This window comes from Telmatherina bonti, assembly GCF_933228915.1.
Source record: "Telmatherina bonti genome assembly, chromosome: 3".
NCBI lineage: Eukaryota > Metazoa > Chordata > Actinopteri > Atheriniformes > Telmatherinidae > Telmatherina > Telmatherina bonti.
Window position 1 is genome coordinate 14,027,048 of NC_136621.1, and position 13,168 is coordinate 14,040,215.

Sequence of the window (13,168 nt, forward strand, 5' to 3'; positions counted from 1 at the left end):
GGCAGTTTGGAGTTCAGTGTCTTGCCCTAGGAACTCACATTTCACTTAGGACACTTTGGCATTTCAGGGTAAGCCTGGAATCAATCCCCCAACTTACCAATTGAAGGACAACTGCTCTTCCACCTGAGCTACAACTGCCCTTCATGTGCTTTAGCATCCAGTGTGAATCTGGTGTTACAATGATAGCACTATGCTTCAAGTTTTGGGGAAAAAAAAAAAACTGATGTGAAGCTGCAGTACTTTCCTAGCTACTTATTTTGGATGATTAACAACAATACTGCATTGCTGTGGAACAGACCATGGAAATGATGGACTGGGTAATGGAATGTAGAGGCACCTTTGTACTTCAAGTACAAACATGTTTACAGCATGTTCTGTGAAAAAATATTGATTTGTTGACATGTTATTTCCACTGCTTTGATATTTTTATTGATATTACGGTTAGTAATGTTATTCTGTCTGTTTTTACATGTTCTAGAAATGTGAAATGATCACGCTTTGTTTATGTTATGTTATCCCTGCATATTTTTAATGTATTTTAATGTATTATCCATTCTTTTAAAGAGTCCTAATGTACTTAGAGTACACAAATATTCACATCTTGTCCTATAGAACAATACTGCCTTGTCGACATGTTATTGCCACTTTTAATGGATAGTATGGATAGGAATATTGAAATGCAACAAATTACAAAAGCTTGGTGGTAATCATACATTTAGCTAATGTTATGAATGGATATTTATATCTATTGGTATGTTGTTTTATGTTGTTAATCATCCAAAATAAGTAGCTAGGAAAATATATGTTTGTTGTCCCAAATTATTTTTAAATTACATCATAACAGCAATCAAAAGATCAGTTAAAATATTTTAACTTAAAGAATGATATTATAATTCTTACTATACAGTTAAATACACTTGGAAATTGCTATTTTGTTTCCAGATAAAACAATGATGTAATGACAAATGCTCTAATTGAAAATGGTTTTTATTTCAGTTCGTCAAAATTACTGTAACAAAGATAAATTATGTTGCAAATTTTATATTTTTGTTTACAGAAAGAAAAAAATTAAGAATATTTATATACTATCTTTTTGGCTCACAATAACAATAAACCCATTGTAAAAACACATGGTTCTTATTGTGTTTTTATGTACAGTGTAAATAATAGTACTGTTACATAAAATACAGTAGGCTCATAGTTAATGTATTTCATTTTACTGTTATAACAATATTACTGAAATAAGCAATACCGTAAATTTCAACTACTGTGTGCAAGTCTACAGCTATATTGCTGTAATAAAACATAGTAAATTTTATTTACTGTGTTCAGTTTTACAACTATATTACTGCAATAAAATGTACAGTTAATTTTAACTACTGTGTTCAGTTCTACAGCCTACAATAACTTACTTGTCAGTTGCTGCCAGTTAATTACTGTGGATATCACAGTTTGTTCGTTACAGTGAAGCTTTCAGGGTGACAAGTGTTCTTCAACCCTGCCGGGAGTGATCGTCCGTGTGCTGTCTTTAAAACAGGTTTGCCACCTTAACGGCTTGCCTGGTGCATGTTTTGTCAGAGATGCCGAAGATAAACATTTTGTGATAAGGCACAGCTAGAGACATAGAGCGTGCCAGAAGTTGTTTTGTCTGTATGAACCGATGTTTAGCTTCACAACAAAAGAGCAGAGAGATTACTGGGACCTTGTTCAGTTGCAAAAGTCTGCAGGACTGCAGAACTTTGTATGCATGTTCACAAGTGTAATATGAAGCTAAGCAGAAATAGTGAGAAAATGTTTGGTCTTTGGACTAATTTCTTGGCCTGGTCATGTGGATACAATGCCATATATATGTAGTTGTGTATAAGCATTCAGCTCGGTCTGCTCAGGAATCAGATCCACTACAGTCACCACACTCTGCCCACCAATCAGCATACAAGCAGAAATTCATGCCAGGAAGTGCCCAACACATGTCTATTAAAGGATCCCTGGTAGATAAATCAGGTTCAAGTTTGTAATTAATTAAGAGTGACATGTAAAGGATCAGAGAGTGGGGCAAAAGGTTCAAGGAAGCAGATCCAGGCTTTCCGCAGTGAACTGAGTGAACACAACAGTCTTCCTGACAGAATCGGGTGCAGCTTAATCCAGAAAACATCATCTGACTCGGTAGTTGGGGTGGGATTTGTGCTGCCTGCCGGCCACATCCGTTGGTCTTTTATTTCCAGAAAATCCCACAATCAAAACAGTCTGAGGACAAGGGGGATCCATCACCTTCAGAGGTCAAAGTTGATAATCAAGCTCACGTGTCCACCATAAAATCCATATCCACACTGTTCACAGTCACAACCAGCAGGGCTCTGCCAGACCCTCTGGTTCTGGGTTCCCCGGGCCCCATCAGTAGTGGCCGGGTCCCTGCATTCACATCTGCATATCAGGTGCTGCTCCAGGACTCAGAGCCGGCACAGTAGGGAGGTGGGGTGTTGCAGCATCTTGTAGGGACTGTTTCTGCTCCAGTGTCCTGACTGACAGCATGTGTGACACACAGAACTCTGCAGTGGCCCAGACCAAGAACTCCCTCTTCCCTAGTCCTCCCCCTGAATCCCCCTCGGAAATGATAGACATATTGGGGTCCCTGTGGAGACCATGGTGTATGCTGACAAGGGTTAAAGGGGCGGTGAGCTGCCATGGTCGATGCCGTGCAGCAGACAAGCTTCTGAGGCTGCATCTGAATCATTTGGTCATGTGGCGTATTTTCTTCTAATTAGAGGAAAATAAAGAAATTTTAGTCTTATAATTATAATGTTCTTCTGTTGAATACTGTTGCAAGCATATCATGTGGACCATGTTCTGTGCTGTGACAATCCTGGACTTTGGAATATAACTGTATCTGTGTGAGACTATAGTGGCAGTGGATCCAGCACAAACAGCTATTTTACAGCAGGGCTTATATTTGTTCCTGTCTACACATGCTATGACATCATTCCCTTGCAGTGAGCATAAGGCCTTTAATGAACACACTCTTCTTCCTAACTTTCCTCTCTCATGCTTCCTTTGCTCCACCTTCCTCATCCAAGCTTCACCTTATCTCCTACACCTGCACTGACCAGTGGTTTGTAAAATACATGTAAACATGTTAGTTTTGCTCTGAACTCGTCCTCTGCATCTAACAGTTCTTTCTAAATTTCTTAAAACTTGCCAAACTCTGTGCAATAATACATATTCATCTGTCATTTAATCTTTAACCTCCTCTTCACTAAACTGTTAGATAATGCTCTCTCTTTTCTTTCCTGGTCCATCCAGGCACGTTCTGTCATATCTAACAGTCTGCCTGAACCAGGCTTTACTGTCATCTTTTGGAGAAATGCCCATGATCTGATTTACAATCTTTAATATATTCTGGTTCTAAGATATTGACTAGTGAAAATGTGCTTAATCATTAGTTGGTGTGGAAAGCAATTTGTGTATATAATTTTGATGCTAGGTACAACAGATATGTGGATCCTACAACCACTTTAACATTTGCAGAACTGTCACAGGACTTGCCATCATATAAGCAAACTTACACACATGCTGATTTCTGTGTGTGAATAGCCGCTATGGCCCCTTGATGTCAACCAAGCCAGTCAATCACACGGTTTGAATTCACTCAGGAAAAGAGTCACCAAGGAACAACAAAAACCTCCCACAATATATCCACACAACTCTCCAGAGAATAGCAGGTCAGACCACTATTTTTAATTCCTCTTATGGAGAGTGAACCAGCCTGCACATTAATTTCTTTTTCTGTTCCAACTTTTCCATCGGATACATGCTCATAGAGCGTCCTTCTGGAAACCCACATTCTTCACACCAGAACGTTAAAAGGTTTACTTACGTCCTCACCATATTTCTTCTTTATAAACACCACAATAGAATCTGGTTGAAGTTGCTCCTCCTTTCCCCCTATATTCCACATTGTCACCTGGTCTTATATTCTGCTGTCAGTCTTATATTTCTACTCACAGGACTTCATGTTGGAACCTGATCTCGTATTTCTACTCACAGGACTTCGTTTAGTAACCTGATCTCGTACTCACAGGACTTCGATTTGGGACCTGATCTCATAGTACTACTCACAGCGCTTTGTTTTGGAACCTGATCTTGGAGAGTTTATGTCTTTTTTTTTTAAATTTCTATTGTCAAAGTAATTCCTGAGAGGGGGGAAAGGAGCGCAACCATCATCAGTATGAAAACAGTAGACCATTCACACAAACAAGTCCCTGTTACAGCCTGATTAGTAATTTGATAAAATGACCAGATTCTAATTTGGAAAGATATACTTCTCCCCAGATAAATCAGCAAGTGGGTGGAGATCCTGCCGTGATTGACCGAAACCGTTGACTGTGGCCCTCGTCACTCTTAAGGCCAATTCGAGGTTTGAAGATGAATCTGTTTGGATTCAGGCGGCCTGCCCCTCAGTCTGGTCCCGGCAGAAACATGTGAGATCCCACTTCTAACATCAAACTGTCGTGGAATTTATCTGATGAAAAATAAGTCCAGAGATCAACCATGCTCTGTCCAGTTTATTGACAATGCACAGTTGTTGCGAGCGAGAGGTCTTGAGAGCTCTGCTTAGGGTGTTACAGCGATCTTTAGGCATACACAGATAACTTAGGCAAAACAACTGCCAGCTTGAAGATAACAACAGTCAACGCTGAAAAAGGTCTTGAACAGAACATTTAGCTTTATGCATGAACCTACAAAAGCAAGCTTTCTGAACTACTCTAAACTATGCAGAATATATATTTTGTACTACATAAAGGAAGCCTAATAAAGGAGTAACATATTAAAACTACACCATGTGCATAATTTCCACCACAACAGATATTAAAGGACACAATCTAAATTAACTGATTTCAAAGGGTTTGGACATTTCTAAGGTTTATGTGTTTGACGTGGGCCTGTCCGACCATTACTGCTTTTTCTTTGAGATATAGTGTTCACACACATTTCAATGGAGGTAATCCCAAAGCAGTGTGTAACTGAAAACACGAGAGAGATGTCAACCAGGTCTTTTTATGAACACCTTCTGTCACTAGTTTCAATGCCAAAATGCCAGATATTATGGATGCTATTTCTCCTACTAAGGTGAAGGTTGTCTCTGGAAGGAAAAAGTCTCCATGGAGAAATTCAACACTGGTGAAGAATAAAAATGGGGTCTGAAAGCTGAGCACAGATGGAGAAAAACAAGTTCAGTAAACATACTGTGTCCACTGAAAACCAGGTTAAACACCATCACACATTTTATCCCTCAAGATCTGGGGGATATCTTCAGCTAAATTCCTCCTCTTGTTGTTTGGACATCCTGTCCACAAGGTTTTTCCAAAAAAAGTCCAAAATGACCATGGAGCCAGATCTGCTACAGATTGTTAACTTGTCTTTCATTTCTGGTGTCTTCCCAAAGGTGCTGAAAACAGCTGTAATCAAGCCTCTGCAAAAAAGGACAAGAAACAGTCTTGTCACAAATGAAAAACTGCAGGGTGATCTCAAATCTTCCATTTTTTTGTAGGATCATTGAAAAATCAGTTTACATCTAAATGATTTTTTAACACAAAACAACAGCTAGGATGTGTAGCCTCCAAGGCTTTTCCAGGAGGAATAAAACAACTTTTATTTCCCTTTTCTTTTTCTCCTTGGCTGGATTAAATTATGGGCTCTTGATCTCCTCTTGCAGTCAGAGGGGTGTCATCCTAGAGGACTGGAGAAAATGACCTTTTTGACCCGAAAGAGGAGGACGGCTTCGGGTGTATTAGTTTTCTTTTCTCCCCCCCCCCCCCCCCCCCCCCCCCCCCCCCCAGATAAACACACAATTCACATTTACCTCCAGATTTCTCTTTCAGGACCTCCTGCAGACCCCAAACCAGATGGTCTGAACAAAACCTCTAACACAGTTTACAGTCCCTTAGGTCAATAGATACGGAATGTCACATCGAACTAAGCAACTGGCCCTTGTCAAAATGACACCTTTACACCTCAAGATAAGACTCAACGGCGCCAGGAGAGAGACCCGGCAACTCTGCTTTGATCCTCCCCGAATATACATTCTGGGTGACAGATCCACCCCTCTCCCCACAGGAAGAAACTCCAGATGCACTTCTTTGTGTCTTCTTTAAATTTCCTTTCACTAACTGGTTTAATGTAGCCTACATGATTTTTGTTGATAGGTTTGACTGAAGTTTCCCTTTTTATTCATTCTCATATGTGATTTAAATCCTTGAACTGATCACACATCAGAATCAATCATGAACACTTGACTACATAATGTTGGTTATATCTTTCCAAGTTTGGAACCCCTGTTAAGCAAATAATAGGAATGGATAAGAATGTAACTCTCTTTCAGGATTCATCGGCTGAGGAAGACAAGTCATGCCAATGGATTAATCCACACTTGATAAGAAATATGTGAAATATGCAACAATTGGGTTTCATGTGTAAAAGTATTACTATTGGTAAATGTTCCCTTTTCAAGCAAACAAAACATCTGCATGAGTCCCCAGAATGTTGATTGCCATGCTTAAAGCTAGGAAACAAAGTTAATAATTTGATTATCATGATCATGTTAATGAAATGGGAGAAAGGAACCAGGGCCCGCAGTGAAATAAGACCTGAATCACTCCTACCCTCTTGGTTAACAATCAAAGCTGACCTGATTGGGTAAGACTGACCAGCCTTCTGACTATTAGTGGTTTGTGATTGGTCAGGACCTAGGAGGAAGGGTCCAGTTAAATGGACCCGCGCTCTGGACTTCGGGGGTTTTTATTGTCCTCCCTTGTCTTCTCTCTTGGCCCTTGACTCTCGATCGCCGTGATTCTTGTACTTTGACTTAATTTCGTTGCCCTCTCGCAACTTTCCGCTGTACGCAGCTGTTTCTTTGTTGTCATAAGTTTACTCCATCTCTCTTCTTTTGTGCGCGTAAGATCTTAACGAGATAAGTTCGAACAGAAAAGTAATATTTGTTTTGAAGGCGAAACAAGCCTTGTTTAAGTTTACCCAGCGAACATTTTTATTTTTCCTTTTTGAGATCAGTAATTCACCAGAACCGCAGTTCCACTAATTTTTGCGTCTGTACAAGTACTGCCTACCCTCAGACAGTACGCGTGGAACACAACCTTTGGAATAATTTGAGTACGAGAAACACCGCCCTTGGTTCTGGGATTCTGCTGGACAGAGATCCCAACCCGTTCATCAGAGCAGCTCCAGACCTACTTCTCCCGACGCCAGAAGGTCCATTTCCCGGAGACTTGCAGTCCAGGACAGAACCACCCGGTCCACCGGCTCCATCAACTGACCCAGCGGGAAAAAGTAGGATCTTCATAGCGCTTTGATATCACTTGTGGTGTTCAACAGTACATCAAATTTAACCAAAGTATAAATTTGAATTCTCATTCAAACACAATATCACTAAGTATAATTTTAACAAAGATTTAAGTGAAATAACGATACCGATTTTATTGCTTCAATTCCAACCAGTTCCTTTCTGCCCCATTTCATTCAATTCATTTTTACCTCTCATTATTACTGTCATAAATGAAAATCCCTGTAAACAAATTCACTTGACCATCTCACCAATAACCTCTCCATCATTGCTCATTTTCACTGCTGTATGTTTACCATCATTGTAATAAATATGTATAATCAATTCATCCGTTCTTGTCATAATTTCTGAATGTACAATTTCTGGTTCATTCGTTCTGAGAATTTACTACTTTAAGTGAGACTGTGTTTATTGAATTAAGTATATTTCAGGTTTTCTCATCCTCCTGAATCTTAAGTTAAGTAAAAGTGATGAGTGGTGCTCCGAGGTAATTAAAATTTAATAAGTAGTAATTGATAGAGGCATAGTTTTACTACAGATGTCTCACAGTCAGATTTAGACAGTGCCATAGCATTAAAGCTCGTTACATACTCCATGACAAGCAAGTACTTTGTTCTTTCTCTCAAGGCTTTAGGAATAAGAAAGAAATTGTTTTTCGTCTGGTCCATTCATACTCCATAAGAAACTTTGTCTGCAACGGAGGAAGGCTCTCTACGGGCAGTGATGTCTGCTTTTATGTGCAATAAATCTGTTTGGCCTGTTTGTTTAATGAAACAAGTTGTAAAAATGTTTGTTTTTCTCACCGTCTCAATAAACTTTTATCAAAACAGATAATATTAGTTACCACAGCTATGCAGATGACATACAGATGTGTATTACAATGTCACCAGGAGACCAAGGACTTTTACAGAACCTTTGTAAATGCATTGAGAAGATTAATGACTGGATGTGCCTAAACTTTCTTCTGCTAAGCAAAAACAAAACTGAGATGATTGTCTTTAGAGCCAAAGAGAAACAATAAAGGATCACGACAGAGCTTTATTTTATATACCTAAAAACCACCAACCAGACCAGAAATCTGGGTGTAGAGATGGATTCGTTAATTTTGAAAAAAATAAAGGGAATATAAAGCCATCTTAATATTACCTTGAGAATATATCAAGGATAAAAGATCCAATGTCACAGTAGGACCTGGAAAAACCAGTCCTTGCTTTCATCTTTAGTTGGCTTGATTACTGTAACATTGTTTTTTAGGGCCTTCCTAAAAACTGCAGCAACTTAGCTAATTCAGAACTCTACTACTTGAGTCATCACTCAAACCAAGAAAGTAGACCACATTTGTCCATTATTGAGGTCTTTAAGCTTGCTGCCTGTCTGCCAGAAGATAGACTTTAAGGTTCTGTTGCTGATCTATAAGGTCCTGAATAGTTTAGGTCCAAAGTACATCAGAGATGTCCTGTCTCATTGTGAACCCATTAGACCCCTCAGGTTATCTAAATCTGGTCTTTTATCAGTTCCCAGGGTGAGGATGAGACATGGAAAAGCATTCACTTTCTAGGCTCCACATGTCTGGAACAAACATGCGGTCTGCAGGCTAGGTAGATATTCCCTGATGAATCGTGCACCAGAATTGGTGTGCAGGAATCTGTGAATGCCGCCAACGCCTACAGCTGAGAATATCTGCTTCAGCATAGACCACCTAGGGTAGTGATCCATTGGGCTGCCCCATAAGAAGACTGTTTGGGATCACAGGACAGATGTCTCCCACATCAGTGCAATTTGAACCCAGTAGCTTTGAGTTAAGCATTGCTTCCACTTCCAGCAGAACAGTGTGAAGAACCTCCTTGGGAACGGGTTGGGCACCCACGCAGGTACATAATGTGGACATTACAGAGAATATTTTTCTCTCCTATTAGCTATAGTTGTGGTCTTATTGCTGGGTTTCACACATGTGATAGAAGACAAACAAAATTCAGATGAGGGCAAGAAGTGCTTTGCTTAACTTGAAAACAAAGAGCAAAGGATGACAGCAAGTATGCCAAGGGATATGATGGGCTAACGCTAATGTGATATGGCAAAAAAATTAGATGTAAATTTAGGATATGACCCATATAGTTGAAAGAAATCAGATTTTTAGTATAATCTGGAGGATTTCTGACATTGATGCGACTGACATCATAGATTAGCTTGTGCAGCACACCTCATATTAGACTGCAAAACAAATGAAAGCATACAAGCCTACAATTATTATATTTTATGTTCGGTCAACCATTAAGAACCCAAAAAGTTTTAAATGGCTAACACGTTGTTTTAAATTTTAATTAATTCGTTAATAATGTCTGTTGCCTTGTGCATGTTCAGGATGGGGATTAGACCAAAATCAAGATTAAATGCAGTCTTTGGTTTTCATTGCCAAGGCTATGTATTAATAACTGGCTTGAATTAATGTCTCTAAAGTGTTAAATTGACATTGCTGTGAAGTGGCGCTATACAAATAAAGCTGAATTGAATTGAACAGAAGAATAATAATGCTGTGCTAATGCTAACAATGACAGAACCATCTTGGTCACCTTGGTCGGCTTTGACTTGCCAAGAGACTGAAGATGGAAATGAAGTTTAGCAAATTTAATTTGGTAAACTCCAAAATAGACATATAAGCAAGCATGATTTCCTAATAATGTCATAATGCCCTCTATTGGCCAGCCGCCAGGGGTGCCATTCCACCACTTAACATAGCCATCCATCTATCTTCTGCCGCTTATCCGGGGTCGGGTCACGGGGCAGTAGCCAAAGCAGGGAAGCCCAGACTTCCCTCTCTCCAGACACATTTGCCAACTCTGCAGGGGGGATGCCAAGTCGTTCCCAGGCCAGCCGAGAGATATAATCCCTCCAGCGTGTCCTGGGTCTTCCACGGGGTCTCCTGCCAGAGGGACGTGCCTGGAACACTTCACTAGGGAGGCGTCCAAGAGGCATCCTGACCAGATGCCCGAGCCACCTCAACTGGCTCCTCTTGATGCAGAGAAGCAGTGGCTATACTCAGAGCCCCTCCCGGATGACCAAGCTCCTCACCCTATCTCTAAGGGAGAGCCCGGCCAGCCTGCAGAGGAAACTCATTTCAGCTGCCTGTATACGAGATCTCGTTTTTTTGGTCACAACCCATAGCTCATGACCATAGGTGAGGGTAGGAACGTAGATCAACTGGTAAATCAAGAGCTTAGCCTTCTGGCTCAGCTCCTTCTTCACCACGACAGACGGCGCAGAGTCCACATTATTGCAGATGCCACACCAATCCGTCTGTCAATCTCATCCTCCATCCTTCCCTCACTCATGAACAAGACCCCGAGCAATCACCATAGCCTTAAGAGAAAATAAATAATTAAATAAAATAATTCATATATAGGGGGTGGCAGGGGCGCTGATTTCTAGTGCCCTAAGACCAAGAATCCCATTGGATATAAATACCACCACCCACCATGGTGCGGCAGAGTGAGTTTGAGCACGAGTTGGAGACGGAAAACAGAGGAAGAATGAAGAAGCAAAATGGAGTAATAGACATAAAATAATTCAGCAAAGTTGCTTAAAACACACCATTTGAGAGGAAGCGTTTCAGAAGAACTTTGACATGAAACAGCTTCAACCTGATCAGCATCGCTATCAATTAGCAGTCCAAAGACAGACAGACGATACACACAGACATTTTCCAGGAACTGGTTTGACAAGAAAACTTGGCTAACTGCATGTAGTGTACACTGGACCCAGGTGATGTTCAAAGTGCAGCTAAAAAGGTGAGATAGAAGCTAAATGTGCAGTTTTTGTCTTTTATAATTTATTTTATTTAATCTTAGTGGTGTATTATTCAGAAACGTGGAGAACACACCTTAAAATAGGCCATGTATAATCCTGTATAATGTACTTTTACAAAAGTGTGTTATTTTGTATTGTCCCTTAAATGAAATGAGCAAATAAACCCTCAAATAATTAGCTTTCATATATTATTACTAGATTATAAATATATACAGTGTCGCAAACTTGTATCCATCTCCATATTGATTTAAATCGCTCTATTTATGTTTTAGGTTTGTAACACCATCTTGAGCCATGAGACAGGTTCTCCTTCACCAGGTATCTGATCAGAGCTACTCTTCTACAAGCAGACAGATGCCAGCAGTACAACAGCCAGTTCCCTGAAGCAGCACTGAACGCCACCGTGGAGGTTTTACCCCCAGTTAAACTAGAACAATCTGAAAACTGGACTGGCCTTCATCTACAGCAATGATGAGTTTAAGAGTTGCCCTGGTGCTGTGGCTCTGTTTCAGCTCTTCATGGGGAACAATCTTCAGGACACCTTCTCAGAGACTGTAGCTCTGCTTAAGATCATCATCATCAACTCCTGTGACTACAACTGAATCTGAGAGGTGCAAAACACTGAAGAGAATCAAGACCTTCCTCTGGAACACATTGGTAGAAGATTGTCTGATTGCATTGGCTTTGCTCTCTATGTCTATCTTAACAAACTTGTCAAAAACATTCCTGATTTTAACCAGTCATCGCGAAATTTGTTTCTCTGAAGGATAGAAAGAGCAACATTTATGTACAAATCGTAAAACACGTTTCACAAATTTCCTGTTATGTTCGTTCAGGTAAACAACACTTATGTGATACTTTAGTACATTATGCTTGCTTACATGTTTATTTTGGAGTTTGGTAATAGCCCTCCCACAGGGGAAAATTGCAGCAGCCACTATGCTTATATAAATAAGTAAACTCAGAAGTCATTCTGCTTCTTCTGCTATGATTCAACATGAAAAGATCCCAGAGAAGAAGTGAAAAGGCTTGTTTATTTCATAAAGAACATGAAAGACAGACTCAATGGTAAATGTGGAAAAAAAATCAAGAACCATCTTTGTCTTGAGCTCTTATGACATCAGTCTTGTCAGAATTATGAAAGAAGATTAAGATAAAAATAAATGAATTTCCTTGTGCTGCTAATTTTGCACCTTGAGGCTCCTGCATGAATAAGATCCCTAAAGTTTAGTAACAATATCTGATCATCATAAGTAAACTCTAAGAATCTTCCATTTTTGTCCATAATTTACTTACAATGAATTCTGAAAACTTATCAAAAAGTCAACTCGTCCCGTCCTGACCTGTAAAGCACCCTTTCCCCCACCTGTTGGCCGCTCCCATGTCCGGGAAGGAGGCAGGAGGCTATAAAAACCATCCTCCGGAATGCCTCAGCACTGTTTCTTCAGCGCCACTCCAGAGATCTCTTCAACACAGAAAGAAGCCACCATGACCTCTGTGCCCCAGTCTGGATCATCTGCCTTGTCCGAATCCATCTCCTCAAACCCCCGCCGAGCCATGAGCGTGCACGGCGGCGCAGGTGGCAGAAACGTCCGCTTGTCCTCCGCCTCCAACGGCATCGGCTCTGGCTTCAACCTGTCGCAGGCGCTCTTAGGCGGAGGCAATAGCAACATCTCGGTATCGGGCAACGAAGAGAACCTGAACGACCACCTGGCTGCTTTGGACAAGGTGCGCTCTCTGGAGTCGGCCAATGCGCAGCTGGAGCGCCAGATCCAGGAGTGGTACGAGATGCAGACCCCCACCGTGAGAGACTACAGCAAGTATGAGACCATAATCGCCGAACTGCACGGAAAGGTGAACTTATTTAAGAACAAAAACTCTTTTGTTTTCAGTTTGCAAACATTTTTTCAATGGTTTTTTTTTTTTTTTTTTTTTTTTTTTCTGCTTGTTGATGTTACGATTTTCTTTTGGATGTCTTATTGTAAGTTTATCTGAAAAGGGCGGAATTAACCA